Here is an 18,962-nt window from a genome sequence, read left to right on the forward strand (position 1 = left end):
GAAAATCCAAAACTTTGCTCTAGACTATAACTAAAGTCAAAATAAATGGAGCAGATTACCATATGACTTGGTTCCAAGCTACACAAACCCACCTCACAAAGGGAAAGCAGTCTGCATATGTTAGGCCAAACTCAACAGAGTATTACATTAGGAATGGGCCCAGAAAGTAATATGGATTACCTGACCTTGACCTCTTCCTATATGTAGTCAGGGGACCACACTGAGAAGGATAACCTATTAAGAACAAGATTTGGGTTTTCCTAGGTCCATAATCAAATATCATCTCAATTGACATACTTCCTAAACTTCAGGCCAATGTCAATTTCCAATGCACAGTACTAAAGTTCCAAAAGAAACTTCTTAGCCCAAGGACAATCTACCTCATTTAGTGAAATCTTCAGCCTTGCAAGGAAAACAAAAATATTCTGAAAACAATACTTGCTTTTGAAATATCAGTGGGAGAAATGAGATCTGTTTGTGCCCTCATTGTCATTTACAAGAAAAGCCTCAAAAGAAATATATAAACATATTAATTTTGCTAAAAGAATGGGAAAACTGATTTATTTCTATTTTTCTGCACTTTCTATACTTGTTTTGCTGCCTTTAATCCTGTTAATATCAATAATAGTAAAAACCACTTACATGTGCTCATTTAAAAGGATATAGAAAATAGAAAAAATGCTATTTTTCAGGCTCAGAAGAGATTTCTCTCTAAGCTATTCAAAAGCTCACAGAAATTTCAATAACTATAAAACCTCAGCCCTTTATAACAGTCACCTAGAATATGCCTATATCCCTTGTGAATGTATATTTACATTCAAAAATACATACATATATAAATACATAACAGCTAATGAAACAACAAAATACTCCCCTGCTTTTTTCTTCTCCCCATTTTCTATCTTCCCTTCTTGGACTCCCTTTAATTGCTTAAAACGCTAAAATTTAAAAACAAAATGTGGCCAGGTACAGTGGCTCATCTTGTAATCCCAGCTCTTTGGGAGGCCAAGAAGGGAGAATCACTTGAGCCCAGGAGTTCAAGACCAGAGAAGGCAACATAGGGAGACCCCATCTCTACAAAAAATAGAAGATTAACCAGGCATGGTGGCACATGCCTCTGGTCCCAGCTAGACAGGAGGCTGAGGTAGAAGGATTGCTTGAGCCCAGGAGGTCAAAGCTGCAGTGAGCCATCATTGTGCCACTGCACTCCAGCCTGGGTGACAAAGACTGTCTTAAATAAAAATTTGTAAAGAGTAAATAAAAATAAAACAATGTGTATGTGTGTGTTTAATGGTCATCGTACTTCTGTCATGTTAAAACGTTGCCTGCTCTCAGTTTCAAAAGCAATTTGTTGAAGAGCCATAGATTCATCTTTCTTTTTTTTTTTTTTTTTCTGAGATGGAGTATCACTCTGTCGCCCAGGCTGGAGTGCAGTGTTGAGATGGAGTATCACTCTGTGGCCCAGGCTGGAGTGCAGTGGCGTGATCTCGGCTCACTACAAGCTCTGCCTCCTGGGTTCACGCCACTCTCCTATCTCAGCCTCCTGAGTATCTGGGACTACAGGGAGCCGCCACCATGCCTGGCTAAATCACAGATGCATCTTTACAGACTAATTCCTCACAACAACATATAAAGTCTGGACAAAATTTTTTTTATTGACCTAAGAATTCTTCAAAGTAAATAAAACAGGAAGATCGTGGAGGAAAGTCAACATTTGTGTAAACTGGCCTGGAGAGAAGTTTCTGGTTTATTGTGGTTTTTCTTCAAACACAGTCCATAACTGCAGAATGGCATAGTGCAAGTGTCAAAAACATTGATAGGAAGCCCTTCATTATTCTAGCCATAAGAATCAGGGAAAGGAGCCCAGACAACAAACATCACTGAGAACTGAGAGAGAAATTCTGGAGGGAATAGACCCAGAGAAGATAATCCCCAAATTCTTCTAAACCCCACATATCTCCAACTGACCTTTGATTCATATATATGCAAGACAAACTCAAAGTAGCACGGCAAAGGCTTAAAGAGCTGAACTGAACCACCAACTACAGAGTAAGACAGGTCTTACAGTGAGTTTAACTGACTGGTGAAATACCTGCTAAATGGGAAACAACAACATTCTTCAGAAAGGATATGACAGAACCTAGACTCTACATGACAAAACATGCACAATGTCTAGGATATAGTCCAAAAATATTTGGCATGAAAAGACTTGGGAAAATTGACTCATTCTCAGAGGTAAAGATGATAAACAGATCCCAGTCCAGAAATGACTCAGGTGTTGAGATTATTAGAAAAGGACTTAAATTAAAGCAACTCTCATAACTATGCCCAATCAAGTAAAGGAAAATATGCTAGAGATTAATAAAAAGAAAAAGAAAATTGAACAGATCCCATTCCAGAAATGACTCAGATGTTGAGATTATTAGAAAAGGACATTAAAGCAACCATTATAACTATGCTCAATGAAGTAAAGGAAAATATGCTAGAGATTAATAAAAACAAAATCTTGGCAGAGAAATTAAAAAAATAAAAACAGAAATTTTATACCTGAAAATATATTTTCAAAAAAAATTGATTAGGAAAATGGAGATATCAGAGAAAAGAGTAACTGAGTTTAAAGATAAATGCACAGAAATTATCCATTATAAGAAAAGAGAAAAAAGAAAGCCTGAGATACCTGTAAGGATAATACCAAAAAGCACTAACATTTAGATAATTAGTATCCCAAGGAAAAAGGAGAATGATTGCTCCACTGCACTCTAGCATCCTGAGTGACAAAGAGAGAATCTGTCTCAAAAAATAAAAAATAATTATGTTTGAGAACTTCCTAAATTTGAAGAAAGACAAATTTATAAATTCAAGAAGCTCAGTGAAACTCAATCAGAATAAATGTAAAGGAAATCATATGTAAGGCGATAAAAAACAAATTCAAAGATAAAATTCAAAAGCAGACAGAGAGAAACAACACATTATTGACAGGAAAACAATAATTCAAAGACCATGGACTTCTCATCAGACACCCCTAAGAACACAAGACAGGGAAACAGGATTTGTAACATGCTAAAAGATTTTTTTTAACTATCAACCTAGAGTAGGTGCAGTGGCTCATGCCTGTAATCCCAGCACTTTGGGAGGCCCAGGCAGGCAGATCTCTTGAGGTCAGGAGTTTGAGACAAGCCTGGCCAACATGGTGAAACTCCATCTCTACTAAAAATACAAATATTAGCTGGGCATGGTGCTGGGCACCTGTAATCCCAGTTGCTTGGGAGGCTGAAGCAAGAACACTTCTTGAACCCAGGAGGCAAAGGCTGTAGTGAGCCAAAATTGTGCCACTGTACTCCAGCCTGGGCAACACAGCAAGACTCTGTCTCAATAAATAAATAAATAAATTGATTAATTTAAACTGTCAACCAAGTATTCTATATCTAGCATGCATATTCTTTTTTAAAAGGTAAACAAAATAAAGACATATTCAGATAAAACAAAAAATCTAAGAGAATTACTCTTAGATTTACTCTTAGAATTACCAGCCAATAGAAATTACAAGAAATGCTAAAGAATGGTCTTCAGGCAGAAGAGAAATGATACCAGAAGGAAATTTAAATCTTTAAAAATGAATGAAGATGACAAATGTCAAATGTCTGAGTAAGTACATGAAGTTACTTTTTTTCTCTTAAGTTTAAAAATAATATATAAAAAGTATAATATTGTGTTGTGGAATGTTTATGTAAGTAGGTGCAGTACATACGACAAGAACCAAAAAGACAAGACTGGGATAGGCGTGGGCAAAAGAACTATATGGTTGTACAGTTTCTGCATTTTATGTGAACTAGTTCAATATTAACTCTAAGTAGACTTTGAAATGTTAAGGATGGGTATTGTAATTACTAGAGAAACCATTTTTAAAGTAATGCAAAGAAGTGCAACTAAAAAGCCAACAGGTAAGTAAATTGAAAACAAAAGATATTATTAAATCATAGAATATATTTTAGACTGAATAATAATGAAAACATAACATATCAGAATGTGTGGGGTGTAGCTGAAGCAGTGTTTAGAAGGAAACTTATACCCTAAATGATGAAATCAAAAAGAAGAAAGGTCTAAAATCAATAACCTAAACTTCCACATTAAGAATCTAGGAAAAGAAGAATAACGTATACTCAAAGTAATGGAAAGAAATAATAAATATAAGGATATAAATCAATCACATGGAAAACAAAAAAAGAATTGAGAAAATTAACTAAGTCAAGAGTTGGTTCTTTTAAAATTTCAACAAAATTTAAAAACCCATCTGACTAGACTGTTTAAGAGAACAAAAATCACCAATATCAGGAATGAGAGGATTTCACTACAGAACCTAAAGATACTAAAGGACAATTTTTAAAATGTGGTAAACAACACTACACCAACAACATCTAACAATTTAGACGAAATGGGCAATTGAAAATTACAACTTAACAAAATTAACACAAGAAACAGGAAATCTGAATAGCTCTGTATTTTTAAAAAATTTTATCTGTTATCAAAAAATCTTACCACAAGGACCATTCCAGCCCTGGATGGTTCTCTCAAATATTCAAGAAAGAAATAACACCCATCTTACATACATTTATTTCAGCAAATAGAGGAGGAAGGAAAATTTATTTTATGATACCTACATAACCATAATACTAAACCTGACAAAGGCTTTTTTAAAAGAAAGAACATTACATACTAATATTCCTTATGAGCATACATGCAAAAATCATTAACAAAATATTAACAAATCAAATCCAAAAATATATTTTTGAAAAGGATAATACATTTTGACCAAATAGATTTATCCAAGGGTTGAAAAATTGATTTAAGTATCTTGATTTATTATATTTATTTGAAAATCAATATAATTCACTATATTAACAGAGTACATGAAAACAATATGATTATTTTGGTAGTGAAAAAAATATTTGAAATAATTCAACAACCATTCAGGATAAAAATAAATTAGTAGCTTTAGGCAAACTATGAATCATAGGGAATGTCCTCAATCTAATTAAGAAAATCTACAAAAACTTTACAGCAACATTATATTTATGCTTTCCTCCTAAAGTTGGAAACAAGGAAAAAATGTCTTACTCTTTTCATGCATATCCAACATCATACTGAAGGTCTTGGCCATTGCAATATGGCAAGATAAAGAAATAAAAGTAATAAAGATTGAAAAGGAAAAGGTTAAAGTGTCCCTATTTGCAGATAACATAATTTTTAGGGTAAAAATCCTGAGGAATCTACAAAAATCTATATGGACTAATGAGTGAAAATATAAAGGTTGCACAATACACAGTTAGCAACATACAAAATCAGTTCCATGTTTATATAGTAGCAGCAAACAACTGGAAAATATTTTTTAAATTCCACTTACACTAGTGCCTCCAGAAAACATAACATATAGGAATTAATGTAACAAAAAATGCCCAAAATCTCTACACTGAAAATTACAAAACATTATTTACAGAAATTAAAGATCTACATAAATGAAGACATACCAGGTCCATAGATTGGAAAACTCAATATTCTTAAAATCACAATTCTCCCAAATAGATCTATAGAGTCAATGCAATCCCAATAAAAAATACAGCAGGGTTTTAAATAGAAATTACAAGCCAAATCTAAAATGTATACATAAATTCAAATGACTTAAAATCACCAATGTGATTTTTAAAAAGAAAAGGCTGGAGGACTTGCACTATCCAATTTCAAAACCTACTACAGTAAGCTACAGTAATCAAGGAAAAGGTCATGGCAAATCATTATGCCAAGTAAGGAAGCCAGACACAAATGGGCATATACTGTATGCTTTCTTGCATATAAAATTCTAATAAATCCAACCTATTCTATAGTGTCACACAGCAGATATGTGACTGGTTGCAGGGTGTGGGCTAAAAGCAGGGATGAAGAGCAAAGAGGGTAGAAGAATGAAAAGATTCAGTTATATTGATTGCAGGAAATGTTTCAAAGGTGTATGCATCTGTCAAAACTCGTACCTTGTACATTGTACAACTGTTCATTTGTGCAGTTTACTGAATATAAATTATGCCTCTATAAAGTTGTAGATAAGAAAAAAGCAATTTGTTCAACTTTGAGATTTGCATGTTAAAAAAAAAAAAAAAAAAACTATTGATCTCCTTTATATTTCTGCAACAGTAGTTTGCAATAGTTCCATTGTGGATCTGTGGACTTCAATGCCAGCAATCCTGGCATTAAGCCCATCGTGTCTCACCGTCCATCAAGGAGTTAGAGCCAAACTCAGGAAACTGCTCTCTATTCTGAAACTACACACATTGACCCTAGTGGGAGCAGTCACCTAATGGTGGTTAAGGTTTACTCAAAACAAGCTGCCCTATAAAGGGACAGAAGAGGTCAGGGAGATGGAAATTAAAGTACCTCCACTGTGACCTTTCACCTCCCGACGTCTCTTTGAATCCCCCTCTTTCTCCTTCCTAGCCTCTTTTTCTCCTGTCCCCACAGCCCGGTCTGGCGTCGTGCACCTACCTCACCCTTCCACCAGGTTCCCAATCCTCCCAGCTCCTCTTCATCCCGTGCGCATTCTCCCACGAAAGGCAGCCCAAACTTTTCCAGCCCCAGTGCCCCAGCCCCTTCTACCCTGATTTCTGCCGGGGTGAACCTGCCACAACGGATTAGCGACGCGGAACAGAGGGGACAACCGCTCCGCCCAAACAACGCACCTCTCCTTCGCAAAGCGCCCGCACGAAGTCACCGCGCCCCAGGCCGCGTCCTCCTCTCACCCGGCCTCGATGGCGCCTCAGCTCCCATTCAGGTGGCGGTGAGATTGGCCCCGCCGCTCGGCCAGTGTCCAACAGGCCCTTCCGGTGCCGAGGGGCCGGGAGGGCTCGACTGGCTCCACAGAAGAAAGGACGCGTTCCGTCGCCCAGCAACTAGCCGCGCGCCCTCCCCTGCCCCGCCTCTCCCGCGCCTCAGCCCTGTAGGAGCCCACAGCACCTGTGGCGCCCACCTCAAGTACACTCGCCTTGCGGGACTCGCTCCAGGGCAGCCTCGGACTTGGACCCCAAACCCAGGCCTCACTTCTCCGGGCGCTAAAAGACACTGCTCCGGAAGAGCGTCCTGGACTGAAGCCGCCTGGATTGGCAACTTTTGCGAAACCTAACCAACTGCTTACTTAACACTCTTGCTCTTTCTACGTTTTAAAGAATAATACTGGACCCCGAGACTTAAACCGTCAGCTTTGGGGAGCAACACAGATGAATGTCTCACAAACATAATGTTGAGCGAAGAAGCCGGACACCGAGGGGTACATACTGTATGATTTCATCACACAAAGTTCAAAAACTGTGGTGCTTATGAACGTAGGCTCAGCTGGTATATTACAAATAAACAGAAGAAAGTAATAACCATAGAAGTCCAGAGAGTAGCCATCTTGGGAGTGGGACGGTGATGGTGAGTGGGCAGGCAGTACCAGGGCAGTCGGGATGCTAGCAACATTCTACTTTTTAACCTTGGTGATGGCTTCTCAGATTTTCTCTTTGTGATAAACCATTGTTTTCTATTGTGTTCATTTTCTTGTGTAATATCTCACCATTTTTTAAAAGCTCAAAAAGAAAAAGAAAAACCAATTAGATAATATCGTGTAGATGAATGTGCTTTGCTCAGTACACTTAGCAGGCCCGCACATGTGCATTTTCTATTCCGCTATACCAACCCCTTCTCTCCAAATTCAGGCAACTAAAAAATGATGTGGGAGAATGGCAGATAAAATGTACTGGAGTTTGTTGTCATGAATAGTCAAAATAAGAAATAAACGTTCTAGAGATCCTCCATAAGATCTGTGCTGGAAGAGGGCAACGTGTTTCCCAGAAGTCCAAGATAAAAGTCTTGTGCTGCACAGTTCCCTAGAGAGGGCCCTCTGAACAGCCTTGCTTTGGAGACTGATGCATCCTCAGGCCTCCAGAAGGAAGCTCCTGCTCTAGAGACAGACAAAGCCAGGGTGGGACATACAGCTTTACCATGTGGGCCAGTTGCTTTTCCTCTCTGGGTTTCTGCATGTTCGTCTGTAAAATGGAGATCATAATCCAACTTCTAAGGTCTGTTATTTCACTCCCTAACACAATGTGTTCAAAAATGGTTGCTGAATGCTCTCAAGATGAGAAGCATTTTACAGAAGAAGATCTGCCAACCCTGCGATTTTACTGCATTTACATCACATCTCACTGCCCTGTGTGCACTCTGTATGGGCAGCCCCTTCAGGCCACGAGTAAATTACTTTTCCCTGCTAATCAAAATAGTAAGCAAGCAGCCAAAGTGCTTGTGAAGTGACTAGTTGTTCATGGTACCATCGCGAAAAGTGCACAAAAATAATATACATGCCATGTTCCTAAACTGAAAAACTATTCAAATTAATATAACCCTGAAACATGTCTATCATATAGTCAGGAAACAATTTAAATGACAAATAAATATTGTTCATTAATACTTTATGTAATCAAAAAACAGTAACTAAGGACACAGGTATCCATATCATAGGATAATACAATCCATGAGCTAGGTAGTATTACCATCTTCATTGTACAGATAAGAGATTGTACAGGTGAATTAAAGAATTCCCTAGCTAGTAATCCTGTGGTAGGAATCTCTGTTCTAGGTCTAGTTGATTGATTGATTGATTGATTAATCGAGACACGGTCTCACTCTGTCACCCAGGCTGGTGGGCAGTGGAGCAAACACGGCTCACTGCCGCCTTCCCAGGCTCAAGCCATCCTCCTGCCTCAGTCTCCCAAGTAGCTGGAACTACAGGAGTGTACCAGGATGCCCAGCTAATTTTATATATGTTAGAGACAGGGGTCTCTACGCTGCCCAGACTTGAGTTTTTGGGCTCAAGGAATCCTCTCACCTCTGCCTCCCAAAGTGCCTGGTGTTACAGGCTCGAGCCACTGTGCCTGGCAGATCTAGTTTCATTTTAAAAAGGTGAGAGTGGGAGACAGAAGGAGTGGGAGGAGGAGGAGTTAGTTATTGAGTTAAAGGTATTTCAAACTTGTTGATGTTGTAATGACTTCATATGGAAATGTTAATACTTCTAGTACTATCGTAAAGAGAGGGCAATTAGACTCAAAAGAGCAGCGTAAAATCATTCAACAGTCATTGAAACACTATGATTTCCTCTAGCTTTTGCCACTTTCCCACCACCACCTACCAGTCCTCTTGCCACCCAGCTTTGAAACCCCCTGTAGTTCACTACAACATGAGTGAAAGTATGGCCAGTGTGACTTTCCAGCTCCCACACCTTTGATGTATCACCACAGAACAAAGTCCAAACACAGTTCTCCAAAGAGAATTTGAGTCTCCTCACAATTAGGGCCCACCTAAAGGTTTATATACTTGGGAAATAAATATTAAAATCATGTCTTTACTTCATATTGTGCACAAAATAAGTTCCAACTGGATGAAAGATTTTGATTTTGTGTAGATAAGGCTGGTAAGCACTGGTGGCTCACATCTGTAATTCCAGCACTTTGGAAGGCCAAGGCCAGTAGAATCACCTGAGACCAGGAGTTCAAGACCAGCCTGTGCAACATGGTGAAACCCTGTCTCACCTGGCAAAAAAATTAGCCAGGTATGGTGGTGTGAACCTGTGGTCTCATTTACTTGGGAGGCTGGGGTAGGAGGATTGCTTAGGCCCAGGAAGTCGAGGCTGCAGTGGGCCACGATCTTATCACTCAACTCCAGTCTCGGTGCCACAGCAAGATCCTGTCTCAAACAACAACAACAACAACAAAAACTTGTAAGCACTAAACCATAAAAGGCAGAAACTATAAATGAAAATATCAATTTTTGAAACACCTGCATTATGCATTAAAAAATAAAATTAAAATGCAAATAAAAACCTGGTAAAAATTTTACTACACTTATAGCAGACATGGGACTAGTATTCTGTGGATGCGAAGTAGACACTCCAAATTTTCAATTGGCTAATGAAGGTGTGAATGGCAGTTCCCAAAAGAAGAAATATTATGGCCAATAGAAATATAAGAATATTCAACTCGACTAATCTCATAAATACAAATTAAAACAATGTTTTGCAGTTTTCATCAATCAAATTACAAAGTTAGTAATAGAGTGTGTGCATGGGAGTAAGGAAACAGGATTACTCACAGATTTTTGAGGGCATCCTGCTAGATGTCATATAGCAAAATGTCTCAAAACGCTTAAATATACCATTCTGAGCAACATAACAAGACTCTACTTCTACAAGAAAATTTTAATAATTAGCAGGGCACTGTGGCACACACCTGTAGTCCTAGCTACTTTGGGGCTGAGGTAGGAGGATTGTTGGAGCCCAGGAGTCCAAGGCTGCAGTGAGCTATGATTGCATCACGGCACTCCAGTCTGGGAAACAGAGCAGGACCCTGTCTCAAAAAAAGAAAAAGAAAAAAAAAAAAGACTAAATACTTGCATGTATTTTAACCCAGAAATTCCACTTTTATGAACTTTTCCTACATAGAAGTATGCAAAATTTTCAAATAATAATATTGGAACATTGTTTTAATCTTTGGAAGGCAGAATCTTGTCTTCAGTTTAGTATCCTTAGTATCTAGCACAATGTTGGCACGTAGAATTCTCATTGATGGTCACACCTAAATAATGTCACTGGTTTAGCACTAGTCAAGACTGAGTTGTTGCCAGACACAGACCTGAAAAGGACTGAGCTCTAGACTTAATGTTCTAGAGATGAGGAGCCAAAGATGCTGAGGCCTTGGGGAACACACAAGGACATTTCCCATGAGCTCCTGGGTCACTGGACCTAGTTTAGTGTCTGCTTCTATTAACACAACTCACCAGTAGCAAAAGTCTCAGTCCTTGATTTATAGCAAAGCTAAGTTCACTGAAGGCCAAAAACACTTGATACTATCAATATTTTATTTTAGCATCAGTTACTTTAACGATATGTCAAATGCAAATCAGCAAATTAAAATGGCAAATGTAATGCAAATAAACTCAGAGTATGCTTTCCTGCTAGACCCATAGGCAACCTTTCCTGTAGAAACCAGCCACCACAGAAATCCTGGAGCCTTCATGGCTGTACTCCAAGATGGTGACAGGGAAGGAGTAGAGCCTTTTGATGAGTTACAGGATGAGGATGAACTGGAAAGAAATGAAGACACCATACCTCACTTCCACGAATCCTTGTTCCTCTCCTCATCAGTCAAGGCCCCAAGGAAAACAGATGGTACACTCGAAAGAGTTTTCCTGGAGGAAAAAATTTGAAGGTGGGATTAAAGGGAATTAACAAGAGAAAATTAGTCACTCAAGGTCTAGCAATATTAGGAAGGTATTAATACTTTTGATCTGAAGGGGCAAGGGGGAAAAAGGAGGTAGGTGTTAACAGAGACTGGTGAGAGCTGAAGCTGTGGAAGATGAGCTGCTGATGGGACTGTAGAGACAGAGACGGGAAGTAAAGGTCAAAACCACTGTGAGGCAGGGAGAAAGCAGGAGGCCTAAGTACTCCTACACTCTACCCTCCTGCCCTTCAGTCCTGCACCATTGTCCTCCATTGGTCAAACCCATTTGTAAGTCCAAAGGCAATGAAGACTAAGTAATGTGGTCCATAGAGAACTAGGCAAAGGGGGGAGCTGGAGAGTGTAATAGAGAATAACCAGCCGAGTCCCCTACCAAAAGTTGCCTGTACTGCCATTGATCCACAGAAATGAACATATTGAGACAGCTTCCATTGCCTTAGGGTCTTCTCTGGCATTGATTACCTCCAGCCTTCTTCAAGCACCTACTCACCCTACCTTCCCCATGGTAACCTAATTAACATCTGCCAGGCTTCCCTCCAGATCCCAAACTCCAACGGGGTTCTAACATCTAAGCTTATGGAGTTCAGGAATGGACCCCCGGGAAGTCAGCTACCACTCTTCTTTGGAGCACCTTGGAAGTCTGTCACTGGGGCATGACCTCGGGATTCTTAAGGCAGGATAAAAATAGCAAGCACTGAGCAGAAAGAAGAAAAAAAAAACTGTGAATAAAACTATCCATTTGAAAAAGAAAAGATACAAATAACAGTAATGAGCCTGGTCCAAAGCAGGTGTACTTGGCCAGGAATTAAGGATTTATTTTTCTTGGAGGTAGTGGCTGATGTTTAGCATTCCATTTACACGTTACACCTCCAAAGGGCTTTGCTTAGATGTTCTCCAGCTATGGCAATACACTAGAGATTTTGCTGAGTTTTAGGTCAGAGCCATTCCTTTTCTGAAGGTAGATATGTAAGACTGTTGTATGTGCTTTGTAGCCTAAACATTGAACTTAGAGAACCAATGCCTGGTTTATGCTTAGAAAAACTAACAGCTCTCCCAAGTAAGCTGTAAAAACAGAAGCTGCATTTAGCCAGAGATCAGTGCCTGAGACTTCTGTGTATGATCCCACTTCCCCCATACTCACTCACCCACATACCAATCCAAGAAAAATTAATAAGCTTTGAAGATGTGTTGTTTTTCTGTTTTTCAGTGAAGGAAATATTTTATTTTATTCACCTGGATTCTGATTACCGAGTGAAGCAGAATTCAGAAACTTACTGAAGCTGGTATGCAGGACTTTCTTAGCCCATCCAAACTGTCTAAAATTTGCGGGACGTTTCTCATGAAAGAGTCCTGGATCCACAACTGAACTGCAGCCCTTCCAAATTTCGTCAGTAGGAGGGTTTAATCAATTTCTGGTCTTCACTTGAGCAGACATACCTATATCTGAGCAGACAAATCACTGAAACCCCTCTGTGATTTGGTCTTTTCACAGACTATATTGTCTGTCTTAATTAAACTTTAGCATCCCACTAAGCTTTCTTGCACATGCGAGGTAACATTTAAGTCTTTGATATTTGAAGCATACACCATAAGCCCAGCATGCTCGCTTCATTTCAGATGGACTTCAAATCCCAGGAAGAAAGTTTTAGGGAATTTAAATCAAATAATTTTTGAAGATAGCAACTAAAGCTTCCTTCATGTAATGACATCTTGAGTTTTTAGGATTTTAGAAAATGTCTAAGTATACTTCTCTAAATGAGTTATAAGTGGTCCTAACTGTCCATGAGAAGGGCAGAGGAGGAAGGAGAAAGTGTCTAAGTGAAATCAAGAGTCTTGCTTTCTTATCTCATTCTCCCCAAGTTCAGGTGCTGAGGATGGATTGGCCTCTCAGAAGCCCAGACTTCATTTTCTTCCTCTTCCTCATCTCCCCTCTCCTTCCTGGGTGCCTCCTAGATCCAAACCACAACCTGTGTTTGCCTGAGGTACACACAGCCAGGGTGATGATCAGGGTCTCTGAGAGAGGCATGCCCAGACACCCAATGCCTATAAGTCCAGCTAGTAAATTCAGGCGGGCTCCGATGATACTCTCGGGAGCCCAGGAAAGGCACAGGCAGACTCTTGGGGAGGCATCTTCCCTCTCTCGCCTAGGGGGAGGAAAGGTCAATGTGTTCTGCTACCCCAGTTGGGTTCAGCAGGACCTAAAGGGTAGGAGGTTCAAGACCTCTCATCTCCTCTCCCCTTGAACCACCTTTCCCCACCAGGTCCTTCATGTGAGCTTGATGCTGTCTCTGGATCTCCTTCGGATGGTGCTTTTCCTTTGTCATCCATCACTGACTGGGTGAAGAGTGGCTCCGCCAGTCAAGGAAATTAGGAAATTCCCGGCAGGGTCCTGGTGGACACTGAGACTCCGCCCCCTGGCAGTCCAGTTCCCATGGGAGAGCTCCCTCCTCCTCCTGGACTGTAGCTTGGAGGAACTGCGACAATGCAGAGAAGGAATGGTGACAACATGCAAAAGATCTAGAAGGCGAAGCACAGGAGGCACACCTGGTCAGCAGCACCTGCCACTACATGTCCCAGCATCCAGCACCACCCAGGCTCCCAGAATTCTGTGAAGGCTCTTTTTGTTACCACTTATTGCATACTCAATCTACACTCAACTGGTATGAGGTGGGTACTCCCATGCCCGTTTTACAGTTGGGAAAACTGAGGCTCAGGGAGAACTAGTCCCCTGCAGTATCTGGATTGGAATCCAGGTCTGATTCCAAGCCAGAATTGCATTGAACATGTCCAACTGCATTGTCGATTGCAAGGAATACGCCCCAATGGAGTTTGTCTAATGAGAAAAAGTCTCAGAGATTGTCAACCTCAGACACGAGTAGCCTGAGCCTGCCAGCCCTAGGGAGAGGAGTGTGCAGAGTGCTGAGCTTTTGCCTCCCTGAGGAGGCTTTGCCTGGGCTTGGAAATTGGGAGGACAGGTTGGTCTCTCTCTTCTGCTGCTGCTGTCTTTGGAGACGACAGGCAGTGAAAAAGAGGAAAGCTTTTGCCCTAAATTTACCATAAAAGAGACCACAAACCTGGATATTCAGCAAAAAGGAAGGAAATATTTGCGGTATCAATTATCCCAGAGCCTTCCTCCCCTCCGGGAAAGTCGCTTCACCACTTCTGGAGCTGAGCCACCCACGACCACAACCACCATAGAGGTTTCCTTCTTAGGTTCACACAGGTTCCTCATTTCTCTGGGTGAGGTCTTCAGGGCTGACTCTCATGTCAGCCACTACTCCAGACTTTGTTCCTCCAACTGAGGATTGCCAGAACCCGGCATCGGGTCCAAGCTCCTCACTTGGGAAAAGAGGAAACAGCGGCATAGAGGGCCTGGCTGTGTTCCCTAGCATATTAGAAGTCTGCACCATTGCGGCCAATGTCAGAACCATGCTGCCCCACCCTAATCCTAACGCCCGGTCCGCATCTCCACACAGCTTCTGTAGTCTTCACTTCCTCTCTCTCTGTCATCTCTTGGGATGGTGGTTTATTCCCACCCAGCACCTGCAGGAATTTGTGAAGCTCCTGCTCCAGTGTAAACTGACCTTTAACCCCAGCACTGGGCTTTATTTATTGAAACCACTTTTCTTGGCGGGGGTGTAGGGGGAGGGTCATGAGGAGGTCAGTGGAGACCAGCAATTCACAATGGAAGGTATTTTGGCGGGAGGAGGCCAGTGGCGCGAGAAGAGTGGGATCCACGCTACCAACTGCATCCTCGAAAGCATTTGAAAGAAAACAAATCTAAACCAGATCTGCTAAAACTCGAAACCTGAGTCTCTAAGGTGGGTGAGGCTTGATTCAAGTTCCGACCACCTCTCCCCGACCGCGGTGACTGAGGTCTGGGTAAGGTGTAGCTTGGAGAAGAGGACCTGAAAGCAGGAAGTTTGGGGTGCAGATCCTCCGCCGCATCGGAGCCAGGGCTGAACCCCACATCCGCCCGGTGGGAGAGTGGGGGTGGGAGGAACATCGAGGACACCAGATGCGGCCGGAGGACGGCACAGCCTTGTGGATTCTCGAGTGATAGCAGCCCAGAAGAGGAGGTAGGCATGTTTACTCTTGTAACGTCTCCCCCAACTCCTGCATTTTATTTCGTGGCAATTAAAATTTAAGGATGAAAAAATGACAGAAGGGGTCTCCAGTTATTACATTTCCACAACACTGAAGGTTCTGAGATTGGTGATCCTTTAAGGAAATCGTTACATTACACATGGAAAGTGTGTAGAATAAAATACTTTGTATCTTATGTAGAATAAAACACTCTATATCTTATGATACAAGACAGAGAGGCAATTAAGGTCAATGCCTGGTAGTTTCAAGTGCGCTGTCTCCGCCGCGGCCAGCTAAGAGGCAGGCACCGAGGAATATCACCTCTGCGACGCTCGGTGCGAAAACCCGCCCCGCAGGCGCGCAGAGCCCCAGGCGCCCCCCACAGCAGGGGCCAGAACGAACATTCAGCGCGCTCTAAGCCGTTCGCGCAGGCTCGGACTAATAAAGAGCTCTAGTGCAAGGCTTTTTCCTTCTCACAACGTGGGCTCGGCTTTATTTGTTTGCCAATTTAAACATATTATTTAAACACCGATGTTTCCTTTCCAGCTCCTAGTGAAAAGCGTTGCCTGACGGAAAATTCATGGGGTTCTTCAACTTTTAGTCAATATCTGCTATTGACAGGTGTGGCTGTTGCATTTTCACAGCGAGGAAAAGTGCAATATTTGACTTTGGGTCACACGTTGACTGTCCTATATGTGCAAAGCGAGCAACTGATTCCGCCCATGTCCAGGTGCCCAGGAAAGGGAGCATTTATTTGTTATGCCACCCGATAATACTGGTTAAAATCAGGCGTGGTTGACAGGGGAAGAGCCAGACCCAACGGGTTTGGAAGCTCAATGTTCTCAGATGTCTGAGACCCTCTCCGCTGTGCCAGAGCATCTTTCCCATCCAATTCTTCACTCAGTCCATCGGCCCATTCATTCCACAAAATCTTTGTTTTCCTAGTGCACCTGAATCAAGTCCCTCAGATCCTCTCACTTGGGGACTTTGGATGTGGTGGATATAGTGTCTAGACTCATGAATTCTTCCCTGACTGAAGCTAACCTGGCCAATCTCAGGGATGGGCTAGTCAGTTGACTGACTCAACAAATCTTTATTGAAAGTCTACTATGCTACAGGCTTTGCTCTGGCAGCAGGAACCACAGCAGTGCCTGCCCTCAAGGAGCTACTAGACCAGTAAGGGAGAGAAAAAATGAAAAAGAAACAAATAGAATTTGCTGTCAGTGTGTGATAAAAACATGGCAAGGCATCCAGAGCAAGGTGTGAACCTTAGGAGGGCAGAGCTCAGTTGTTTGTGAAAGGCTGAAACGTTTTAACTGGGACTCCAGGAGGTTGCTCTGGACTTCCACCACAGGTAGTGTCCAGTGGTGGCTGCTGCATTTGTTTAGTTTGATCCATGATTCTGGTAGGCATCCAAAATTACAACATTCAGAAAGTAATCAGAGTTCCTGAAAATCTTGCTAGTAACCCAGCAAAAGCAAATGCTGCCAAGGAGGCTGCTTCATAGTGCTTAGTTTAGAAGTAAACTCACTGCAAGGTAAGCTAAGCAGTAGTTTTGCTCTGTGGTCCACAGAACAAGAAAAATCAAAACACTTCACGCAAATGCACAACTCTTAAAACAAAACTTTCCTCTGATGTTAGCTCTTGGAATAGCTGCTGGAAGTCCCAGAAACAGCCACCCAACAGTGCTCTCCAATCGAATTTTAATTTTAAGTATTGAAGGTAACCTCCCTCTAGGCATGCCAGTAAATTAGTCAAACAGTCCAAAGCATAAATTTCAAAATATGGGGGGAAATCAGAAAACTGATACAATGAAAAATTACCGGCAGAATATATTTTTATTTTCTTTCTAAGTGTAGGATATGACATATGATTGTTATTAAAGCATCTGTTAAATAGTGCTATGTAAATTTGAGGGTAATCACACATGAATAGCCAAAGCTCAACCACCAGGGACAACTGAGAGACTGTGGGAAAGCTCCTGGGTGTGTGTGGGGAGGGGCGCGAGTGGATTAGCGGGGGCTGGCTGGCCTAGGATGGAGAAGCTAAACACTGGTCGACCCTTCAGGAAGGATTTAGATTTAAGTTACAGCTTTAAGGCAGGAGATGAAATAGTTGACTTTTCCAAGCTCCTCAGCTTCCATCACTGCTCTCCATTCACGCGGGCTTCTGCTGATGGAGAGGAATGGAGGTCCTGACCTACCCTCGCCCAGGTTTCCAGTCTCCCAGATATTGCACACAGGAGCAGCAGGTGGGGAAACGCCAGGATCTCCAAGCACCCTGCCAAGTCTGTGGCACCCAGTAGGACCTCAGCTGCTCAGGTCCTTTCCGCCCTAAAGGATACCTAAGAGGTGTCAGGTTTCCCTCTAATTTTCCAACTCTTTGTGTGAAGCGTGCATTGCCAGTCCCTCCCCTAGGACCCTAGTCCTAGAGTTTTTAAAGTAGAGCCGGAAAGCCTGAGGATCCTTTCAGCAGCACAGAGCAGACACCACGCTCCCCAGGAGGGGCTGGATGAGGAGGTACTGGCTGGGGCTGAGCACGTCCTCCAACAAGCGCTGACCGGTGTGAACAAAACAGTCAGTAACTCGGGGGCCACAGAGATCGGGAGATGAGCGCTGTCGCGGGGACCCAGGCCTTGGAGGGGACGCCGTATCGGTTCCGGGGCCTCGAGGGAGGTTGGCTCCCCGTTTCCACGAGGCCCCAGGGGGCACTTCTTCCTTACAACGCTGTCGATTGCCCAGCAGGGGAAATTGCCCTTCTCAATCTTTCTCATTTGAATACATGAAAATGCGAGTTGATTTTGGCAAGGCCACGCTCTGTCACGGCCAGAGGGACGGTTTTGTCGCCCGCGGGCGAGGCCGGGTGGGGAGCAGCTCCGGCTCCGACATCCGGCTGCGGGTGAGCTAGGTCCGCGCCCCGGGCAGCTCAGAAACCCGGCGGCGCTCAGGCAGCAGTAGGGGAAAAGACAAACCCAGTAGCTGTTTTCGTTTGCTTCAATAAAATAAGGGAAAGCCCTGGTTATGTTTATGCGTTGCTTTTACACACAAAGACACACAGACACAAGCACATGCACACACAGCCAGGGTTGAGGCCGGTTACAGGATAGGACTCTGTACAGAACCGCCTGCAAAGGCCCGTCAAGTGGTCCCAGGGCCCCTACCTACTACAGAGTTGTGAATTAATCCCTTAAAGATTTAATGATGGAACGAAGGGAGAGAGGAAGGAAGGTATAAGGAAGAAAAATAAAAGGAAGGCAGCGAAGGAAAGGAGTTCGAACCCTGGCCCCGCCCATGCTTCTCTCTCGCGGGGGACAGCCATCTCGCCGCTCCCTGGCCCCTTCCCCAGCTCGGCGCACACATCCAACTGCGAAGGCCAGGCACACGCAGGTGTGACCCCTTGTGTCCAGCATCCCAGGCCTTCCTCACTTCTAAGCTAAGCCGGGTCCCAGTTGGGGTCGGCTTTGAACCGCGTTAACGACCACAGGTCTTAGTTTCATTGGATCCGATTCTCCCCTGCAGAAGGAGGACTTAAGCTTCTTATCTGGGTGAGGGGTGGGGGCCCGCGGGG

This window comes from Rhinopithecus roxellana, chromosome 5 (assembly GCF_007565055.1).
Source record: "Rhinopithecus roxellana isolate Shanxi Qingling chromosome 5, ASM756505v1, whole genome shotgun sequence".
Lineage (NCBI taxonomy): Eukaryota > Metazoa > Chordata > Mammalia > Primates > Cercopithecidae > Rhinopithecus > Rhinopithecus roxellana.